At 41.2% G+C, this 23,379-nt stretch overlaps 1 long non-coding RNA gene across 1 annotated transcript in view; it reads right to left on the bottom strand.

Moving 5' to 3' along the window:
- Positions 1-1,140: 1,140 nt before the first annotated feature.
- LOC126930968 (uncharacterized) overlaps positions 1,141-23,379 on the bottom strand; it is an 80,020-nt gene continuing 57,781 nt past the window's right edge. The window contains exon 4 of the long non-coding RNA XR_007717736.1: positions 1,141-1,308. This is a non-coding gene — a long non-coding RNA (uncharacterized LOC126930968). The remainder of the gene's footprint in view (positions 1,309-23,379) is intronic.

Raw genomic sequence — 23,379 nt, 5'->3', positions numbered from 1 at the left:
TTTGAAAAGTGTGTTCATAAAACAAGGTATACCATTTATTAATTTAGAATTTGAAGTAGTTTTATATGTAAGAAAACCCCAAAATAACAGTGGCTTAAGTAAAATAGAAATCTATCCCACTCTCATGTAAAGAAGCCTGAAGGTGAAAAAGTCCAGGACTGATACAACAACTTCATCGTTATCAGGAAAAAAACCCAGCGTGCTTCTACCTTTATCTGTTGCCATTCCAGCCTGGAGCCTACATTTTCAAGGTTCCTTATTGTCCAATATGGCTGCTGGAGCTCCAGCTATCTCATCCAAGTTCAAAGTAGCAGAAGGAAGACAGTAAGGAAAGACAAAAGGGTTAATTTGCAAACTGAATCAACTCCTTTTATTTAGCCACTCTGAAAGCAACCCATACACAACCACCAATATTAAGTTACAAGGCCATACAGGAGATGCTAGGAACTTTGAGAACATAACTGCCCCACAGGAAATCAGGTGTTATTAAAGAAGTAGAACATGGTTATTGTGTAGACAGTTGGCCATCAAAAGAACCTTGAAAAAATTACACAGTTAGTGCTCAAACAGAAATTTGAAATAGATGATCTCCTGCTCTTCCACCAAAGTTGTAATAAAATGTTAAGTTCACTCTGTGGACATCTGGACCAAAAAACAAACAAACAAACAAACAAAAAAACAAAGTCAGGTGCCCTCCTCCTTTTCCCATCCTCCTCTCCTCCAAGGTTTCTACTGTTCTCCTCTGCACCACTGCCTGAAAGTGGTGTCCGGTCACTACCCTGAGTCCATCAAAGCTTCATGAGTCTGCACTGGGGTTTCCTGTTCACGCCTTTAGAAGACACTGGATGTCACAAAAAGTCTCCAGTACAGAGGAAGCAGTGATGACATGGAAGAGCCACAGTGCAATTTCCCTGCAGATTTTACCCTTAATTAGGATGAAGGGTGTGGTAAGCCTGATAACGGCCCCCAAATGTGTCCACATCTTAGTCTCCAAAACCTGTGACGTTAACACTTTATGTGGTAAAAGGAACTTTGCAAATATGATTAAATTAATAATTTTGAGACAAAGGGATTTTCCTGGATGATCTGGGGAGGCCCCCAGTATTCACAAGAGTCCTTATATGAGGAAGGAGCAGGAATCGTGTGGAGAAGGCTGTGATGTGATAGAGACAAGGCAACATCAGCCGGAGGCAGAGGCTCAGCCACGAAGAGAAGAGAGCAGAGTTCAGAGGAGAGATCTGAAGACGCCGCAACGCTGTCTCTGAAGATGAAGGGAAGGGGCCGTGACCCTGCACTCACAGGAGGCCTCTAGAAACAGGGAAAGACAAAGAATGAATTCTCCCCTAGAGCCATCAGAAGGAAAGCAGCCCGATGACCCATTTTATATTTGTGACCTCCAAAGCTGTAAAATAATAAACTTGTGATGTTTTAAGTCACTTAGTCTGATGATTTGGCACAGAAGCAATAGGATACTAACATAAAGCGTATCTCAAACGTGGCACAGATGACTCTGCAGTTGGTGCTGGATATAGTTGGGCATCTGGGTCAGGTAGATTTGCCATCAAGGGCATATTTGTGGTTGACTACCGTGTGGCAGCTAGCTTTCCCTGAGCAATGCCAGGTGCCCTCTGCACCCTGGTATCACAGGCTAGTGCAACAAAACTGGCCTTGAGGGAGTCCTAGAGAAAGGAAAGCACACAGAGGAATGTCAAACAATAATAAAAATGATAACAGTTACTTGTCATAGCCACATGTGTTGGATGCTTGCAGAATGCCAGGGTTCTTCTAAGCACACCCTGTGCATCCCCTCACTTGATCCTCAGCCTTGGGGTAGGTGTTGGAATGTGTCCATTTAATAGAAGAGGAAACCAGAGCACGGAGAGCTTCAGCCACTAATATGGTTTGGCTGTGTCCCTACCCAAATCTCTCCGTGAACTGTCAATAATCCCCACGTGTGAAAGGCGGGGCCAGGTGGAGATCACTGAATCATGGGATCTGTTTCCCCCATTCTGTTCTCATGGTAGTGAATAAGTCTCATGAGACCTGATGGTTTCATAAATGGGCATTCTTTGACACATGCTGTCTTGCCTGTTGCCATGGAAGATGTGACTTTGCTCCTCATTCACCTTCTGCCATGATTTTGAGGCCTCTACAGACATGTGGAACTGTGAGTCAATTAAATCTCTTTCCTTTATAAAATATCCAGTTTCAGGTGTGTCTTTATTAGCAGTGTGAGAAGAGACTAATACAACCACCTCCCCAGGGTCTCAGAGCTAAAAATGTGCTAAATCAAATTCAACCCACTGGTGTCTGATTCTAGAGCCAGGGCTCCTTGCTTCTGTGCTGTGTGGTTGCCCAGGGATGGGCTCATCTTCTTCCCCTGCCTTCATTCAGTCATGCAAAATGCAATTGCCCCACACTTAGAGGAACAGAAGGTGGAAGGCAAAGAGATAGTGTAAAAACTAAACACAGAAGAGAAAAGAAATGAAGCAAAATGATGGGGAAGGAGGGAGTTAGATGGAAAGAACACCCCTCAGGTTACACCAAGGATCGGCCTCAGAGCTGAAAAATGATTCTGAGAAACAATCTTCTCCTTTTCCCTTACAACATACAATATCTTCGCCTCTCCACACTTACCTGCAACTGTAGTTTAAACAAGACTCATGGAGGGGCTCCAGACACACATCAACTCTGCTATTTAGGTCCATATCCATGCCTGGAATGTTGTGCTTTGACTTCCCAGGATAGAAAATGCCTGTGTGTCCCTCAAGACCTCATTGCCTAAGGCCTGGCAGAATGACTCGGTTTCTTTCTTGCCTCCCCAAGCCCTACCCTAAGTGTTCCCACAGCATGTGGTCCCCATGGTTCTCCAGCTTTTCCTGGCTGGACTGGAAGCATTCCTTTTCATGTGACTGCTAATGCATCTAGTCTGGTGGGTTGTCAGACTCATCTATTTCCAGTGCCCATTACCTCTTATCTTGCCCAGGGTTGGGATATAGGAGACACACAATACATAATCATTACGTTCTAGCATTTCCTTCTCATTGCTGCAAGGATTTCAAGAAGTAAGCTGTCTGCAGAGTTAGAGCTGCAGTGAATGGTCCTGTGCCTGCCCCCACAGCCTCTCACCTGACAAATGTCCCAGCAAAACCACAACCCCCTCCCCACGTACTAAGTTCCTTGAATGCAGTAAGAGAGTAAATAGGGCTAAAAGCAGAAGGGATTACATTGTTCTTTGTATCTCAATTTGTGCACCTTTTCCCCACCAATGTATTTATCAAATATCTACCATGTATCAAGTACTATTTTAAAGAACTTTATTGAGGCCTACCTGATATAAAATAAAATAAACATATTTTAACAGATAATATTTTTTAAGTTTTCATGTGTATGTAAACCTGGGAAACTATCACTACCATCAAGATAATGGCCAATCAAGAAAACATGCTGGTGAGGCTGCAGGGAAAAGGGAATGCTTCTACACCGTTGGTGGGAAGGTAAACTAGTTCAGCCACTGCGAAAGCAGCCTGGAGATTTCTCAAAGAACTTAAAACAGAACTACCGTTCCACCCAGCAATCCCACTACCGGGTCTATATCCAAAGGAAAATAATGTATTCTATCTAAAAGACACACAAACCCATACGTTCATTGCAACGCTGACATAGGATCAACCTCAGTGTCCATCAACAGTGGATTGGATAAAGAATATGTGGTATCTGAACACCATGGCATACTATGCAGCCACAACATAAAACAAAATCATGTTCTTTGCAGCAACATGGATAGAGCTGGAGGCCATTATCCTAAGTTACCTAACTCAGGAACAGAAAACCAGATATCACATGTTCTCACTTATAAGTGGGAGGTAAACACTGAATACACTTGAACACAAAGATGGCAACAAGAGACACTGGGGATCACTAGACCAGGAGGGAGGGAGGGAGAGGGCCATGGCCTGAAGCATCACCTGTAGTTGGCAACTATGCTTACTGCCTGGGTGATGGGATTGCTGGGACCCCAGGCCTCAGCGTCAAGCAATTTATCCATGTAACAAACATGTACATATATTAAAAGTTAAAATTTTAAATATATATAATGACCAAAAGAGCTCGTTTGTCACCCTGAGGTCAGGAGTTTGAGACCAGCCTGGCCAACATAGTGAAACCCTGTCTCTACTAAAAATACAAAAATTAGCCAGGCTTGGTGGTGCATGCCTGTAATCCTAGCTACTCAGGAGGCTGAGGCAGGAGAATGGCATGAATCCAGGAGACAGAGGTTGCAGTGAGCTGAGATCGTACCGCTGCACTCCAACCTGGGTAACAGAGCAAGACTCTGTCTCAAGAAAAGACAAAAAGGTTCATTTGTGCCATTTTGTAATCCCTCCTGCTCACCTCTCCCTGGAGTCCCCACTCCCCATCGGCACACAGTTACTGATCTACTTTCTTACACTGTAGATTTGTTTGCATTCTCAATGATTTTTAAAAATGCAATCATACACTTTCTGCATAGCTTCTTTGATTTAGCATATGTCCAGATCTATCACTATTACAGCATATATCAAAAGTAACTTCCTTTTCATAGCTTAGTAGCATTTTGTTATGTGTATTAACTTTTTTTTACAGCTTCATAGTATTAGTTATACCATTATTTGTTTATCTAGTCACCTATTGATGGGCATTTGAGCTGTCTCCAGATTCATGTTAGTTCAAATAAAGCGGTTAAGAACATTCATGGAAAGTCTTTGTATGAACATACAATTACATTTCTCTTGGGTAAATACCTAGAGGTAGAACGGCTTCATCACAGCAAAGTTATATGTTTAATTTAGAAAAAGTGGCTATACTATTTTACCTTCCACAGCAGAACATTCTAGATTCTCCAAATACTTACCAACACTTGCAAAATCTTTTTTAAAAATTTAATAGATTTTTTTTAAATTTAAATTTTTAAAAGGTGCCATTCTAATTGGTATGTAATGGCATCTCATTGCAGTTTTAATTTGTGTTTACCCAATGACTAATGATGTTGAGAGCATCTTTCTGTGTTCACGAATCCATTTGCCGTCTATCCATTTTGCTATATGAGATGTTTGTTACAAATGGTGCCCTTTGAACTGGAGCTCACATTGAAATTACGGAGCAATCAGCTGCAGCCTGGGAGGAGAAAGCTGAATAGATTGGCAGTAACACGAGAACGAGCCTTGTGGTGAAAAATGTAAGTGGCTTCTATCCAAATGACTTCTTAATTGTTAGTCATTTGCGATGAATGAGCTGTTCTGCCACTAACAGGAATGGGCTGTGTGTCCTGCCTGCGATGGTGACAATTGCTGGGGCATGGTACCAAAATGAGCAAAGCCTTCCTAATAGAGGTCATTACCCTCCTCACCGAGAGGCAAAAAGACTACACAGGAAGGAGCTGGAACTCCAGCGGTACCGGCTCTCCGGTCATTCACCTCCCGACTGGCTGAGTGATCATCACTGGAACTCCAGCGGTACCGGCTCTCCAGTCATTCACCTCCTGACTGGTTGAGTGATGATCAGTAAATGCTCTCAGAACTCCGGAAAGAGCCAGATAACAACCTGAGCAAAATCTCCCTCTCCACCTGGGTCCCGGAGGTTAAGACGGACAAGGTGATCTACAAGGTCACCATCCAAATCAGGCACGATGAACTTTTATCCCATGAATTTCAGCTATTTGAGGCAGGGGTAAATGTGAAGGAAAGGCAGGTGGGTGGGTAAATGACAGAAGCCAGCCTGGTTGGGGTGGAGGGAGCCACAGAGCTAAGTATCCTGCTATGGAGAAGAGGGCAGTGGTCGAAGTGTGGATTCTGGCCAGCACTCCTCCTTTATTCTCTCAGTGGTGTCATCTCCACTTGGCAGACAGAAAAGTAGAAGCTCAGAGAGGCTCAGGGATTTGGCCAAGGTCAGACTGCCACTACCTTGATGTCTGACCTTGGCAAGTTCTTCAAACTCTCTGCCTCAGCGTCCTTGCTTATAAAATGGAGACACAATAGCACCTATTCAGGAGACTTTTGCAGAAGCCTCCACGAGAAAATACATGTGTGAGTGATGATCGTGGATAATCTCCAGTATGATGGAGGGAGGGTCTGGGGTTTCTGTTTATTGTTACCAGTGAGTAATGTAAATCCACTTTTGCTGAATGTTTTCTTTTCTTTTTTTTTTTTTTTAATGTTAATCCATAATGCTTGACTCCAAATAAAATTCCTAAAATCAAACCTTGAAAATTAAGTCAAAAATAGAAAACTATTTAGTGGGCCAAAAGATGTTGTGTCGAGCCCACAGGTTTACAGATTGCAATCACATAGGCGTGCCATGTGGAATGAGGCAAGCTCATAATTTTAGTTCTCCAGTAGTAACCACATTCCTGCCACTTTTCCTCTGTTGCTGACCATGTGTTTACTAAGTGCAGGACTCTCTGATCAGCACCACTCTTACTCTCTCAGAAGCATCACAAATTTGGTAGACGAGAAAATAGAGGCTCAGAGAGGTTCAGGGATTTGACCAACGTCACACAGCCAGTAAGTGACTAAGCAGGGATTTGAACCTAGACCTAGCAGTGTCCATATGGACTCTGCTCTGGAGCCTCTGCTCCTGCTCTTTCTGTGGACTATCTGCTTCTTCAACCTCCCTGCTTGGGGACAGATGATGGCCAAACTAAAACTGGACCATATGTCTTCACGCAGTATGGAACAGCCTGGTGAGGTGTGGACAGACATAACCCCAGGCAGGAGGGTAAGCTTCCCACCTTGGCCCCTGCTGCCTTGAGTGTGGGGAAACAGCCAGCGATGGCCTGGGCTAAGGCCCAGGTAGCTCATTTTGTCAATGTTTCTGCTTAAGCATCATTGAGTAAAAGCTGTTGTTTGTCCTACTGACGAGGCCGTTTCGGCTTGTGTATGTCCTTGTCGAGGTCTAGAAGTCCCATTCAATTTAAATCTTGCAAGGTGGCTCAAAATATTCTCAGTGACTCTAAGGATATGATTTCGCATCTTCATCAGCATTCCTGCTGCAAATTCCCAGGTAGGCATTGACCATATCAGAGTTTCCTCATCCTATCAGGTGATACTCAGTGTTCTAAAAAGTCAGTGACTTATTACAAGGTCTCTCTCTCTCTCTCATAATTGGAGTCAAGGTCATAAGACTGAATCAGGCAGGATAAAAGTGGTGGTTGGTGCATATGTGACTTGAGCAGCTACAGAGCTGAGCCTACTTGTCAATGATGATGCCCTTTCCTGGGGGCCATTTCAATGGCAGGATGTCCACCCTAGGATGTCTGGAATGCTCCTGGCCAGCCACAAAGCATTTGGGCTTATTAACGATGTAACACGAGGCAGTGGCGATAATGATGACCTTAGTTCCAGGGAGACTTAGCTTCACATTATGTTTCAGCCTTGGTGTCATCTTGGAAAAATAAATTTTTATTTGGTTTGTTGGTTTGCTTTTGCTTTGAGGGACTTATTCTGTTATAATGCTGCTCCTTACTGAGATATATATATTTTTCAATTTCAAAGCATTTACTGAATAGGTAATACATGTACCTAATAAGACAAAGAGTGTTAAACGGCCTGTGTATAGAGAAACAGATCATCTTATGCTGGTAATGCTTCATTTCTTAGGCATTTGTTAATTCCATGAATGCTCATTTGCTGTTATTTTTTCAACACTTATTTGGATTGTGTATATTCTTATGTATATATATATACTGATATATATATACCTATATAAGTGTATATGATATATATAAGTATATATATAGAAGTATACATAAGTACGTGTGTGTATATATATACACATAAAAATATATATACATATATTTTTTTTTTGCAAATTCATACTGCCAATCTTGAATCTTAGGGCTCTAGTTTCCATCTTCCCTTTCTTTTTTATCTTTTCAGGAACAGCCTATTCATATACAAATATACATACACTCACACACACTCACAGACATGTAAAACACACATGTACGTAAACATAGCCTACCTTTTACACAAACAGCAGCATATGAAACAAAGTGGTTTGCACTTTGGTTTCCACTTGAACAAAATATATTGGTGGATGTTCCATATCAATAGACAGAATACTCTATCTCATTTTTAGTAACCATTGTACTGGTATATGATTACTTATTCCATATTTTACCCAAGATGTCTCATAAAGGTAGAAATTTTGGTTGTTTCCAAATTTGCTACAAAGAATAATGCTAGCTGGGCGCAGTGGCTCACCCTTGTAATCCCAGCGCTTTGGGAGGCCGAGGCGGGTGGATCACAAGGTCAGGAGATCGAGACCATCCTGGCTAACACGGTGAAACCCCGTCTCTACTAAAAATACAAAAAATTAGCCGGGCGTGGTGGTGGGCACCTGTAGTCCCAGCTACTTGGGAGGCTGAGGCAGGAGAATGGCGTGAACCCGGGAGGTGGAGCTTTCAGTGAGCCGAGATCCGGCCACTGTACTCCAGCCTGGGTGACAGAGCTAGATTCCGTCTCAAAAAAAAACAAAAAAAAAAAAAAAAAAGAATAATGCTGTGATGTATATTATTGGAGATGCACATCTTTGTCCTTGTAATTTAGACTATCTGTGGGATAAAAGCCTAGGAGTGGAAATGCTGAGTCTCTAGTATACTTCCTTTCAGCTCACTCCCGGGCTAGTTCAGCTCTCCTGCCGAATGTCTCAGTAACCAACTGAGCAGATCCTCACTGTCTCCACCCACACCTGACAGAACATATTAGGTTGGTGCAAACATAATAACTTAGCAGATTAAGGTAGCCTGGTTCATATATCAGCAAAAACAGCCCCTTTTTCACTTTCCATAAAGCTCTCACCACTTCCAGGAATACCACAAAAACATCTTAAAGCTGTTCTAATGGGAAGACATTAACCAGTGTTGTCAAGGGTGTGGAAAAACAGAAACACTTATCATTGCCGTGAGGAGAGTTTATCTGTTTCTGAAAACATTACACGGCTATTTACCAAATGACCCAGCAATTCCACTCATAGGTATCTACCCAAGACAAATGAAAACCATCAGTGCACACATTTGCACAAGAATGTTCATAGCTTCATTTTTCATCAAAGCCAAGAAGTGAAAACAATTAGATGTTCACCAACAAATAAATAGATTTAAAAATCTGTCGTGTATCCCCACATGGAATGTTATTTGGCCGTGAAAAGGAACAAAGCACTGACACATGCTACATATGACACGGATCATGACATGGATGAACCCTGAAAACATGATGTGAAAGAAACCAGATACAAGAGAACACACATGATTCCACCAATATGATACATTTATAAAAGGGAATTCTAGATAGAGAAAATAGGTTAGTGATTGGTAGGGCCTGGGAATGGGAGCAGGGATTAATTCCAAAAGAGTTTGAGGGAGTCTTATTGAGTGACAAAAATGTTGTAAAATTGGATTAAGATGATGATAGGGTACCTTGGAAAGTTTGCTAAAAATTGTTGTGTTGCACACTCATGAATACCAGGCACTCGTTAGGCTACACAGATGAAAAAGATACGATGATCTCTTCCCTCCCAATGCTTCGGATCCAACAAGGACCTGAACAGCAATGAATATTCCAAAGTTCTTTATTTATTATTTATGGACTCGGGCTGATATTTTAAAGCATAAAGATTTCACAATGAAGAAAATGGAGCTTTCAGACTGGTCTTGCAGTCTTGGTAAGTCTCCCGTACTATTTGCACACACCCACATGACAGAAGCTGGGTGAGGCTGAGTCGTGGTGCCCTTGTTAGTCGGAAAGCAGCCTTCCAGTTCCCCAGGCTCCCCTCCCTCTCCCCTCTCCTCCCCAGCCTATGCACACATTCACTTTAGAAACCTAGTCTCCTGGAGACATTTTCAGGACCTTTGACTTATGTGTTCTTGGCTCTGTGCCAGGCATCATGGGAGTTGTGTGACCTTAGAACACCATGGCTGGCATTGGGAGGCAAATGACACCACAGGTGACCAAGGGTAAAGACGCAGGTGGGCGTTCTTTCCACTCAAGCTTTCCATGTTGGAATTCAAATTTCTATTTTTCTTCCAGGCGATGTCTTCTCTGCATTTATAACAGTTTCATTTTAGCTTTATCTCACTTCTGTCTTTATCAGTTTGGTGTCACCTTGCAATGAAGAAGCATGCAGATATGGCCTCAGTTTGGGGGAGTCTGTTCAAGACACCCTGTGCCTTCACCCCTTGGTAGGTCAGAAGGACAGCACAGTCAGGGCAAAGCTGACCTCTGACAAGCAGATAACAAAGGCAGCCTTGCATAGCCAGACACAGCCCCTCTCCCTGCAAAAGTGAACCGGCTTCACAAAGCTGCCTCTTAAACGGGAGTTCTGAACAGCCCACAGGGGACATCCAAATGGGAACTCTGATCGGATGTGAAAATCACGAGGTGGCTGCATAGCTCTCTCAGAAATTAGACTGTGTTCTGTCCCATTAGGTTTTCTACTGCCTGGGCAGCTCATTGTGCTGAGTAACTGCCTTCATCTGCAAGCTCCCGTCCTCTGGAGAGAGATCAGGACCTTATCATCATCAGCTATGAATGAGCTGCCTCATCGGCCAAAGGTAAATATTTTCCAGAGGTAGTGATAATTCTGGGGAGATCAGGAAAGGTTACCAAGTCAGTCCCAAGGTCCACAGAGGCCCCTTGCATGGTCTCTTGCAATTTTTCTTGCTCCTTTTCTGCTGTCAATTAAAAACTCTAGTTTTCTTCATGTAATTTTGAAAAGGTTATTTTCCTCAAGGATCTCAGGGTCTTAAGCTTGCTATTTAATTGTGGAGTAAAACCTAAGGTAGATTGTATTTACCAAAAAGGCTGTGAAGACACGTTTTATATTATCTTGATGTGACATTAATGCTCTTCCCATCCCAAAGTGAGGTCTACATTTCATTTCTCTTGAACTTGGCAGATCTGGGACCATAGTACAAATTATTCTATGTAACATGTGAGGTGAGATCACAAGAGGAAACACAACTTCCACTGGGTCCCACTTGGGACCCTCACTCTTGAGATATGGCCACCATTCTGTGAGGGACCCCACACCACATGAGGAAGCCATATGTAGGCGTCTGGCCAATGGTACTGGCTGACAACCAACAGCCAGACATGTGAGCCAATGACCTTTCAGATGACTTCAGCCCTGACTATGAGGTCATTCCTACCTCCCACAACTGTCCCACGTTCCTAGCTGCGGCCTCACGTCTTGTAAAGCAGAAAAACATCCATGTCCATCATTCACCTCAAATTGAAGACGCATGAACTAAATAAATGATTGTGCTTGTTTTAAGCTACTAAGTTTTGTGGTAGTTTATTATGCAGCTGTAGATATCCAGAATGAAATCCCTCGTTTCCTATTAAAGCGATGTCCTTAGGAAAGGTGGAAAAGTCTGTAACTGGGCAGAACACACTTCCTAAAGCCCTATTGAGCTCACAGATGCTGAGCTCTGGGCACTGCTCATTGCTCAGGTCCAGCCAGAATCCCAGAGCCTGGGGCACAGGTCTCAGTCAACACTTGCTGAGAAAATGACTGACTGTTCCTTAGAGCTGCACAGCAGCTTGCAGTTTATAAGGCAGAGTAGGACTTCCCCATTGAATTCTGCAGACTGATCACAGGGTAAAGTCCCTTCTTCTCCTCCATGATTATATTAAAATGATGGAAAATAATAAGAAAGTTAAAACCAACCATCAACAGATCAACACCACCAAAGCATTTTGGGAAGAAGAGAAGCAGAAGCAGATGAATGCGTGACAAGGTGAGTGATATGGTTTGGCTGTGTCCCCACCCAAATATCATCTTGAATTGTGGTTCCCATAATCCCCACGTATTGTGGGAGGAAGCACTAGAAGATAATTAAATCATGGGGTTGGTTCCCTCCATGCTGTTCTAGTGATAGTGAGTGAGTTCTCACGAGATCTGATGGTTTTATAAGGGGCTTCCTCTTTCAGTTGATACTCATTCTCTCTCCTGCTACCCTGTAAACGGGTTCCTTCTGCCATGATTGTACATTTCTTGAGGCCTCCCCAGCCATGAGGAACTGTGAGTCAATTAATCCTTATTCCTTTATAAATTACCTAGTCTGAGGCATTTCTTCATAGCAGCATGAGAACAAACTAATACAGTGAGCTTTGTATAGGATAAATACAGACACAAGACTAAATGACTGCAAAAGCTAGGATTCCACCACAGCAGGCAAATATTCCAAATGTTAAACAATTAATGCAACTAATGAAGACATAGGGTAAAAGAAGTGGGAAGACTGCCAACTCCTTCATCTTTTAAAAAAGAGAGCCCATCCATACTATTATAACTAAAATTAAATCATGGAATTTTAAACAATAATAGCATCAATAACAATTATAACAATGACTCTAGAAATTGAATTGCTTTTTAGCATAAACACTTTTTGTACCCTTAATGAAATATTTCTCAAAACCCATATCTACTGTAGTCAGTTAGACTTTGTTTGTAGTTGAGTAATGTCACTTCAGATTCTTGGTCTCCTGTTAAATGTAAGTAAAAATAAATTTAGCACATTTTCATCAAAAAGTGCATTCAGAGTACAAGTTGCAATTTTATAATGTACTATTGTCATTCATTTGATGGTTTCTTTATGTACCTCATGCTTAGAATGATGTCTGGAATGATGAAGATGGTCTGATATTTAAAATAAAAAACTTTAATGATTTTATGATTTGAGATTTTTTTTGTTTTCATGCTTCTACACATCTTGAAATTTTTATAAGCAGCATTATTTTTAATAAAAACTGAAGTTATTACCAAAACACATAGGGCCTTATATCTCCAAGGAGTTGGCAATGGTGTTGGATGATGGAAGCTAATGCACCTTTAAGGCTGCAAGCCTCCATGTGACCATCACTGAGCTGGTGGACGGGGAGGCTCCGGCAAGGAGACTGAATTTATTCACATGCTGCTGGTGGGCTGGAGAGGTGGGGAAAGTGGAGGGGAGTAAAGAGTGTAATCCAGCATGAAATCCACAAGCAGGGAGGGTCAGATGAATGGCTGAGTGCTGGCGAGCAGGGCAGACATCACCGCAAGGTTGACGACAGTAAGTGTCCATCAGCCAACGAGTGAAAACATAAAATGTGCATCCCATAAAGGAATAGGATTTATCCATGAAAAAAAAGGAAGCACCAATACATGCCGCAACATGGATGAGCCCTGAAAACATTATGCTAAGTCAGACATAAAACATTATGCAAGAAGTTAGACATACTAGCCACAGATGGTTTGATTCCACTGATGTGAAATGTCTGGAACTGGCAAATTTACAGAGACAGAAAATAGATTAGTGGTTTCCTGGGCCTAGCAACAGTGGAGGATGGAGGGTTGGGGGGAAATAGGTACAAGATTTCACAATGATGAAAATGTTGTAAAATTGGTAGCAGTGATGATTGTACAACTCTGTGAATGTAATAAAAATCACTGAATAGGTGAACATTGAAAATAGGTGAATTGTATGGCATGCCAATATATTAATAAGTATACATATACACATATTTATATAACAAATATGACTATTTGCCAGAGATTTGCAGTAGAAAGGGCTTAACATAATTTTAAATATCTTCTTGAGAATAGGTTTTAATAAAAGCCACTAACAAATGCTAGAATCGGGAATATACTATGCAAGGTATGAACCCCGAATATCTGAGACAGGCCTCAGTTAATTTAGAAAGTTTATTTTGCCAGAGTTGAAGACACACCCGTGACACAGGTTCAGGAGGTCCCGACAACATTTGGCCAAGGTGGTGAGAGCACAGTTTGGTTTTATACGTTTTAGGGAGACATGAGACATCAATCAACATATGTAAGATACACATTGGCTCATTCTGGAAAAGGCAGGACAACTCAAAGCGGTGAGGAGGCTTCCAGGTCATAGGTAGGTAAGAGACAAATGGTTGCGTTCTTTTGAGTTTCTGATTAGCCTCTCCAAAGGAGGCAATTAGATATCCATTCATCTCAGTAAGCAGAGGGGTGACTTTGAATAGAATGGGAGGCAGGTCTGCCCAGAGCAGTTCCCAGCTTGACTTTTCCCTTTAGCTTAGTGATTTTGGGACCCCAAGATTTGTTTTCCTTTCACAAAGGAAGTATGTAGCAACTGGTTCCTGCACCTCTTGGAGGCAGGGTGATGCAGACACAGCAGCTATACTCAGCCTGGGCCATGTGCTTGGAGCTGGTGTCTGCTCTGATTGGTCAGTGCTCCAGACATTCTTCTCTTAATCATCTTGAATATCAATTTTCTTAAATGTCTCCTTCTCTCCCTTTTTTAAAACATATAGGCCTAAAATGAAGGGAATCATTCATTTCCATTCTCTTACTGTGCACCTAGTATTTTGTGAATTAAATACTTTCAATCTTTCAAAATACCTGGTGAAGGTATTTGGGGTAGGATTTGTTTTACCCATTACAGATAAAGAGCCTAAGGTCACATAATCCTAAGAAAATTGTCTAGGTTTTAGCGCTAGTCAAAAGAGAGCTGGAATTTGAACTCAGGCAGTCTGAACACATTATATTATTATGCTTCTAAGGAAATTGAAGAATAGCAAGACGGACACAGAGCTACAATCATCATCTGTATTCAGCAGCATAGAAGTCAATAAAGTCTCTTGAAGGCAAAGAGTATGCTCTGGCATTTCCGAGCAGGTGTCTCAGAATTGGAGGGGTGGGGAGCAGAAATTTAGAAGCAATCCTTTGTCGTGTCTCTCATAGACAACTTGGTATTCATGACTTCATGTTGTGATAAATAACCAGTTCACCCAACAACAGGGATGGTGCTTATTTTTTCAGAGGACCTTATTGTCTGAGAACACAGCAAGCTGGGGATGTTCCCACCTGTAAGGGCTACAAAACAGCAGCCAAGCACCCTCCCATCATCCCTCTCCCCGTCATTCAGCACTCACCACTGAACAAAACAGAATGATTCCAGTTTACAAGTCTGCTGTGGAGGTGACTGCAATAGCTGCTTTTGAAGTATATCATAAATATTAATGGTGTTGACAGATCTCTAAAAATTTGTCACGACCTATTCTTGCCACAGAAACACCCAGAATTCTGTTCATGGCTGGTAAACATCAGTTCGTTCTTGAACTTTGATGAGATGCAGGTCAATTGAATGAAATACCTTTATCTTTTATTCCTCCCTCTTCTTTTACATTTAGTAATAAAAGTCTGCTGTCTGGGATCAATCCTTTTGTACTTCTATATTTCTGAATGTGTGCTAGGAGATGTCATAACATATAAATGCCGTTATCTGGCAATCGTAGTAATAGGCTAACTGAAGATGCTTGTCAGTGTCATCGGCCATAGCACTCAGCTGTGGGTGGCCGCCTTGCATCAGGCACCTTGGAAGGGTGGCCACTCTCTCAGCAGCAAGTGCATACAACCTCATTTACAAAGTGTCTGGCTTTCATCTTATCCAAGAAAGATGGTGATTTCTGGTCATCTGCACAGTGTATTCACTGGGCATGCATTCTCCTTGAAATCTGCAATTGCTTCTTTCGGGTGGGGACATGATGATCAACTAGTTAGAACAATCGGTACATAACTATGAGGACATCTGTTTGCAAAATACCTTGCTCCTTCACTTTATGCAAAAGCATGCAGCATCCACTTGCCTCAAGTTCATTCTGGAAGCTAACGGCTTTCAAGCAGGCTACCCTGGGGTTCACAGCTTCAAACAATACTGATGATGTTGCTTTGGGAGGCATATTATAAAATCTTACAAAGTTAGAGATAATTAAAGATAACTTTTGAAGATATGGAAATCTATTTCTTGTCCTAATAAATAAAAACTAATCACACTACATAATGTGAAACAGTACTGTTCTTAATCACGATGAAGATTTATCAACCCATGGGAGTCAAAGTTCTATATTTCAGAGGTCACTGGAAATTTGAAAGGAGCAGGAAATTTGGCTAATTCCATCATACAATTCAGATCCAAGAAAGCAAGACAATGATACACCTGCTATCCACTCAATGCCTGCACTCAAGGCAGACATTGTTAATCAATCACACACACTTTCCATCAGACCAAATTTATCTTCTGAATTTTAACTTTTAGTTTAGGTTCAGAGACAGGTGCTTCTTTATAGCAATGCGTGAACTGACTAATACACTCATTATGCTATATTCACAATACTCAGTTATTAACTGTGGTCAACATAAATGAGGAGGGCTAAGTGTAATCTGTAGAGTAAATTAATGGACAGATGAACAAATGGTTTTATCCTTTCACAAGAAAGATGGAGAAACAGGCCTAAAAGAATGAATCCAACTTGCCGAAGACCATATCCCTTTCTCAGACACTCAGACTCCTCCCCGCATCCATTCAGACATTCTCTTACAGAGTGTCTTATTCTGTTTTGGTTGTTAACCCAAACCAAAATACTGGGTGGCATAAACACCAGAAATTTATTTATCACAGTTCTAAAGGTTAGAAATCCAAAATCAAAGTGACTGCCAGTTCAGTTACTGGTGAGGGCTCTATTTTTGACTTGCGGACAGCTACTCACTGTGTCCTTACATGGAAAGAGAGAAAGAGCAAGAGAGGAAGACAGAGAGAGAGAGAGAGAGAGACAGATTTTTAGTCTCTTCTCATAAGGACACTAACCCATCAGATCAGAGCCCCCAGCCTTTTGAAGTCATTTAAATTTACCTCCTGATAGGCCCTATCTCCAAACACAGTCCCACTGGGGGTTAAGAATTCAATGTATGAATTTGGTGGGTGGGTGCTATTCAGCCCACAGCATTGAGAAAAGAGAAGTCATGACTGCAGGTTCCATAAAAAGCAATATCACCAGCCGAATCACTTCCATTCTTCCTCTTCTCTCTCTAATTGCTTCAGCCAACATTTCAGGACAAGAAGGCCTCAGGACTGTCCCATCAATCACTGCTCCCCAAGCTGGTGCAATAAATGTTACCTAATGGCTGAGCACATAGGAAGCCACTACAGGCTTAACCTGCACCCAAAGTTCCTTGCCCACCAGTTCCCATTCCTGTGCTGGATGCCGGAAGGAAAAAGGAGACAAAACCACAAAGTGAAATGTCAATTTCACAAATTCTCAATAAACAGAATTAGTGCATCAGGATATGGACAGAGAGCAGCCACATCAACGTGTAAAGCCAAACAAGCCTGCGCCAAGTTCTTGTCTCTCCATCTCCAGCCCTGGCCGGCATCACACGATAGGAGGCAGGTCTGGGGAGAGGAAATCACACATATGCTGCCAGACATTGGATGTGTAATTCACTCTCTAAAAGGCAGGAAGCAACATTTAGAGGAGGTTGTAAGGAACAGACAAATACAAATTTCAACAGAAGCCTTTGGAGGGGATGGAGGCAGACAGATGAAGGACGGATCTGTCATCGCTGAGTCTTAACTGGCAGATCACAATTCTGGCAAAAGTGCCAAAGAAAACCGTTCAGTGCCCCATTCCTGTAAGGGGTGTGGGGAGGGAAAGCAGGACGCTTTCATAAAACATGAATACCCAAATTCCCACAACGATAGCCGTTTTCAATCAAAAGGATTCTTGCTCTTCCTTGATTGTATTTCCCCCTTTTCTTGTAACTTTCCTGCCATTCCATGTTTTCAACTTGGATCAATTGTCATTTTGACAGCTGTCTTTAGAGTTCTCTTTTTATCTGGACCATGTGTCACAGAAAAAAAATATATATATTTCTGTTTCTATTCTGACCCCTTTAAAGTGGTCTGTGAAGTTTTGTGTTGTTTCATCCACTGTGGGCTCAGAAAAAAAATCCACTCTTCGGCTCTGATGCAACCTACAGAGACAGGCTGGGTAGCTGAATCACCAAAACAAGTTGTTGATCCATCAAGTCAGCTAGATAGGACACTTTACTAATGGGGCTGAACTCAATTAGCTTCACTTGTCCCCAAGGCCCAATCATGGAGCCCCCCTCTACTCCACTGAAGGTCTCTAAGGGCCATTGGCCCTGAGAGAGAAGGCTGTTGTCTACACTGTTCTTTTCCTCTGGAGAAGTAATTTGAGATTCCTGGTTTGCAATGGCATTACCACAGTATATAATGGTACCTTACCATTACCACAGTATATAACAAACTAACTAACAAGACCTCTCTTAGGATGAGAAAAGTCCAAATCAAGATTTTGGTTTGTTGTGTTGTGGCAACATATTTACAGGTGAACCTTACTTTTTACCAACCCTACTAGCTTGAAGTTTATGATTATTTAAATGGACTTGGAAACTTTTAGCTAGATTTGTATTTGAATCCCACTTCTGCCGGGGAGTAGTTCTTTGACCTCTTCACAACTGAGTTTTCCCATGTGTAAAGTGGGGCTGACCATATCTAACCTGTTATTATGAGGATTTAATTAGATAACAGGTTCTCAAAATTGACTGTACATTGGAATTACTTGACATGACATAAAAGCTGCTGATAAATAATTCTGCTTTACCTGGTCTTGGCAACAGCCTAGATTTTGGTAGTTTATAATCTTCCAAAAGATTCCAATGTAATGCTAAGCTTGAATGCCAGTTGATTAGATAATACATGTAAAGCACTGTTTTTCAGCCTTAGATTAGAATCACCTGAAGTGCTTGTTAAACTGAATTGCCAGACCCACCTTCTGAGTTTCTGTTCTGCAGGTCTGAATGCACGTGTATCTAAAACTGTGCCCAGGTGATGGAGATGCTGCTGATCCAGCCATCACACTTTGAAAAGTGTGAAATATGATGAAAATAACTCCTCCAGAAAATATAAAAGAAAGAAATAACTTTCAATTCACGTTGTGAAGCCTGTAGTACCTTGACACCAACACTAGATAAAGATAGTGAACACAAAAATGAAACTAGACCAATATTAATCACCACTATAGATGCAAAATATTTATTAAAAGACATGACAAAAACCACAGTTACTTTCGTACCAATCTAATAATTAAATATTTGCAGATAAATTTCAGTAATCTATATGTGATTATACACCTAGAGCAGGTGGGATTTATTCCAGGCATGCAAGGCTGGTTCAATATTTGAAAATCAATCAATGTGATCCAGTGATAAAGGGAGGTTTCCGCTAGCTTGAGAAAGGAGTTACAAATAAAAAAATAGAATGACTTCTGCCATGCTGGAGTGGAATTAGAGCTATCAATTTGAATTCATGGTTTTATCATAGAGGGGTGACAGTATAGAAATGGGTCAAGTTGTACATGTGCATAGACATGCACTTGCACATATATGCATGTGTGTATGTACATAAATACCTCTATTTTGCACTTATTCTCCCTGAGAAAGTCTAGATTCAATAATGTTCAATAGTCTAAACCCAGAAGACAGCATCTGATTGGCTGAGGATGGGTCACATCTTCACTCCCTACCCAGTGGAGCATGAGAAACATTGACTTGCAACCCTACCAACATTGTCTATGTTCAGAAGTAAGTGTCCAAAAGGAAAATGGTAAACTGCTTCCAAAGGAAGGGGATATGGATGGGGGGTTGGCTGAACCCAACAATACCCTGTTCATGAGGCATGTCACATGAGCAGACTTAAGGTATGAGGAAATATTTTGAGGGGATGTCTTCAGAGTAAAAAACCACACTTTTTCTTTTTTAATTTCTTTTGAGATAGGGTCTCACTCTGTCACCCAGGCTGGAGTGCAGTGGTACAATCACTATAGCCTCGACCTCCTTGGCTCAAGCGATTCTCCCACCCCAGCCTCCCAAGTAGCTGTGACTACAGGTGCACACCACCACACAGGCTAATGTTTTTTCATTTGTTTGTTATTGTAGAGATGGAGCGTCACTGCACTGCCCAGGCTGATCTGTAACTCCTGGCCTTACATGATACTCCCATCTTAGCCTCCCAAAGTGCTGGGATTATAGGCTCCAGTCACTGTACCTGGCCTGTAAAAACCACACTTTTCTAAAAATAGCTACATAGAAATAGACTCCAAAATGTCGATTATACTATATTAATCTACCTTCTTGGTCTTAGGAAATTAGACCAAAGGTGAACCACCAGCCCACTGAGAGACATCCACTGGTCAGCAAAAAGCCAATCAGATGCTTTGCCTCAAGAATTTGAATTGAGAAGTGCAAAGACTGATGTGGAAACACTGGGTCTTTATTAATGACAGAACATTAGTAAGAGGCTCCAGGAATTACTTCTTCCCAGGATTTTAGAGCTACTCTCGGCTTTTGTCTGTTGTTGCCTACTTATTCAATAACTTTTGATTTCTTGAGCTAATCCAAAATTTTTAATAAACTCCACTTTTTTATGTACTAGTATGACTGGGCTCAATTCTCCTCCAGGATTCAGGCTCTCCCTGTACCAGAGTAAGAGTTTTATGAAGATTCCCCCTATCAGCATAAGTAGATGAGAGTAAATTACTCTCGTCTTCATCTTCATTTTAAAAGAAAGAAAATTAAAAGTCCAGAGTGCCCACATAATAATGTTTAAATTTTCCCCCAATGCTCAAACATTTTCTCCACAAGGGAAAATGTAAATTTATGTGCTAGAAGAAAACCGCGCGCGCGCGTGTGTGTGTGTGTGTGTGTGTTTTTCCTGATAAACCAGGTGAAGGAAAGAGTTACCTACTTCAGTTCAATAATTCTTCTGAATTCTCTCTCATGAAGCAAGAGACTGGATTGAGTGAGAAAGCAAGAATATGTACCATAAATCAGAATAACTGCATTGTTTCACTATCTCTTTGGCTCAGTTTTCTTTTTTTAATTAGGGGATTGTTTTTTGCATTTAAAAACCTTTTATAATACACTCAGCCTCCTCTAAAAGATAGTAAAATATATATCATTCTAAAAAGAGGGATACAAATTCAAGTTTGATTCAAAACTCAATGAGAAATATGGAGTTGAGGTCATTACCATATAAATTATAATTTGTGTGGGGTTGAAGAGAGACTGGTTCTGAAAGGAGTCATAGTAAATCATAATTAGAATGGCCCCCCGAGTCTGATTGTAAGTGAGCAGGCATCCTCTTCTGAAATATACTCAGTGTTCCACATGGAATAAATTCCTCTCCACCACAACTATAAATTTGGGTGAAGATGAAGATTAAGTTTTATTATATTCCACACAAATCATTTCCAAATCCTAAAATGATTCAGGTAATTAGGTTGAATTCTCAGACTCTTCCCAATCAACTGGGGCTATGTTTGTGAGAAAATCAAGTTTTCAACATCAGTGGATCATAGAAGGTATGTGTTTCAGCAGGTATCTAGACCTGTGTATTAAGTCCTTAAGTTTTACAACTTTTTCAAACACGCTTTGTTTTTAAAAATTTTTCTTTTACATTTTTTAACTAAATAGGTTCCTTTTATAGTTCTTCTTTTTACTCCATTTTTTATTACTCATTCTCCAAATCTTAAATGAATTATGATTGACTTACAAAGATATAGAATATATGACATTTTTACATTCCCAATCTATAAACCAGAGCTAAGTCAATTTATAGGTACTTCATATTCAAGATTTATGAAAGTGATATTGAAAAAAGTTTTAATTAATGACACAAATAAAACCATAATGTTCTGGAGATATTTAACTCCAGCCATCTGCTTGGCACAGGAAGAAATAATTTCTTCTCACCATCACAAAGAAATGTACAGAGAAAATTAAGATATTTTTCAATCTTTCTTCTTGGTCTGGCATCTATTTATAGACAATCAGCAACTTTGAACATGGAAGCTGTTAAAATAAAGAGAACTAACATTTATTACTTGCTAACTATGGGTCAAACATTGTGGTGAGTGCTCTGGATACTTCCGTCTTCTGATGCACCTTTCCTCTGAACACATATAAGAGAGGCATGGTGGACATCTCTACAGCATTCATGCGCAGCCCTGCCCATTTCTGTTTCAGTGTTACAAACACTGAGGTAGTTTGCATCACTGACCTCAGTTCTTACCTCCTTTGCCATGGGGAGATGTGGATTCATCCCACTAAAAGGCCCCAGTATTTGCCCATTTTCAAATGGCTATAAAGAACTACCCAAGGCTTGGTAATTTATAAAGTAAAGAGGTTTAATTGACTCACAGTTCTGCATGGCTGGGGAGGCCACAGGAAACTTACAATCATGACGGAAGGTGAAGGGGAAGCAAGGCATGCCTTACATGGGGGCAGGAGAGAGAGAAAAGGAAGTCACACAATTTTAAACCATCAGATCTCATGAAAACTCATTTATTATCATGAGAACAGCATGCGGGAAACTGCCCCATGATCCAGTTACCTCCAACCAGGTCCCTCTCTCCACACATGGGGATTACAATTCCAGATGTGATTTGGGTGGGGATTAAAAGCCAAACCATATCAGCCTCTTTGCTTGGCATTGAAGCACATGTCTTGCTTAGGCCAATAGAAAGACAGAGAGGTGTTGAAGTTCCCCTTTATACCCATGAGCGTTCTGATTGCTCACTCGGGCCTCTCCCACCTCCTTGGGAATGTGCTGCTGGGCTGGCCAGCTGGTGCCAGAGGGAGTTGAGGGACACTTGAAGCAGAGCCACCCCTAGCAGGAGCACAGCTTATGCCAGTGGGGACCCACAATCAGAGATGGTTGTGGGATAATGCATTAACAATAGCAATATATTCTTAATTTGAAATAGTCACAAAATAACCAACAGTAGTAAGTATAGTACAAGGAACTTTTCCCCCCGGAACCAAGTGAGAATAAATTGCCAATCTGATGTTCAATCACCCCAAATTACTTAAGTATTTCCTACAGTAAGAACAAAACCTACAAAACTTCCAGACAACCATTACAATCAGGAAATTCACACTGGTATGTTACTGATATATAAAAATCAAACTTCATTCTAATTTCACCAAAATTCTCAATAATGTCCTTTACAGCAAAGGAGCTACTTCTGCATTACAGGCTGTTGATAGAAACCTTTGGGTTGTTCTCTATTAGGGTTTTTAGGCTGGTGGAATACAAACCCTCTGATGCTGGTCATCATGTTTCTCAATGCATGAGGGAAGCTTGACAAGGAAGAAGCTGGCACACAGAGTAGGAGAGCTCAGAGGTGGAAAAGAAGCAGCGTCCTAGCTCTGAGCCCATGAGGTAGTAACTTCACCTCTCAGCGCCTCTGTTTACTCAACTGTAAAATGGATGCAGGAAGGACTGAATGGTCAGTCATATTAGCAAAATGCCCAATTCAAAATAATGTTCTATGTGTTACTAGTTATTGATCCTTAATGTTCCTCATGTAATCTAAGTAACCCACAAAGCCACAGAGCCACCATGCACACAGAAAAGAAGAAAATCCAGCCTCAAAATATTCTGATATTTACTGTAAATTAAAATGATTAAACCAGACATTTCTCAAATCAAAAAGCTAAATTTGA

Source organism: Macaca thibetana, chromosome 11 (genome assembly GCF_024542745.1).
Source record: "Macaca thibetana thibetana isolate TM-01 chromosome 11, ASM2454274v1, whole genome shotgun sequence".
In the NCBI taxonomy this organism is placed as follows: Eukaryota; Metazoa; Chordata; class Mammalia; order Primates; family Cercopithecidae; genus Macaca; species Macaca thibetana.
This window is presented reverse-complemented; position numbering and strand designations above follow the sequence as displayed.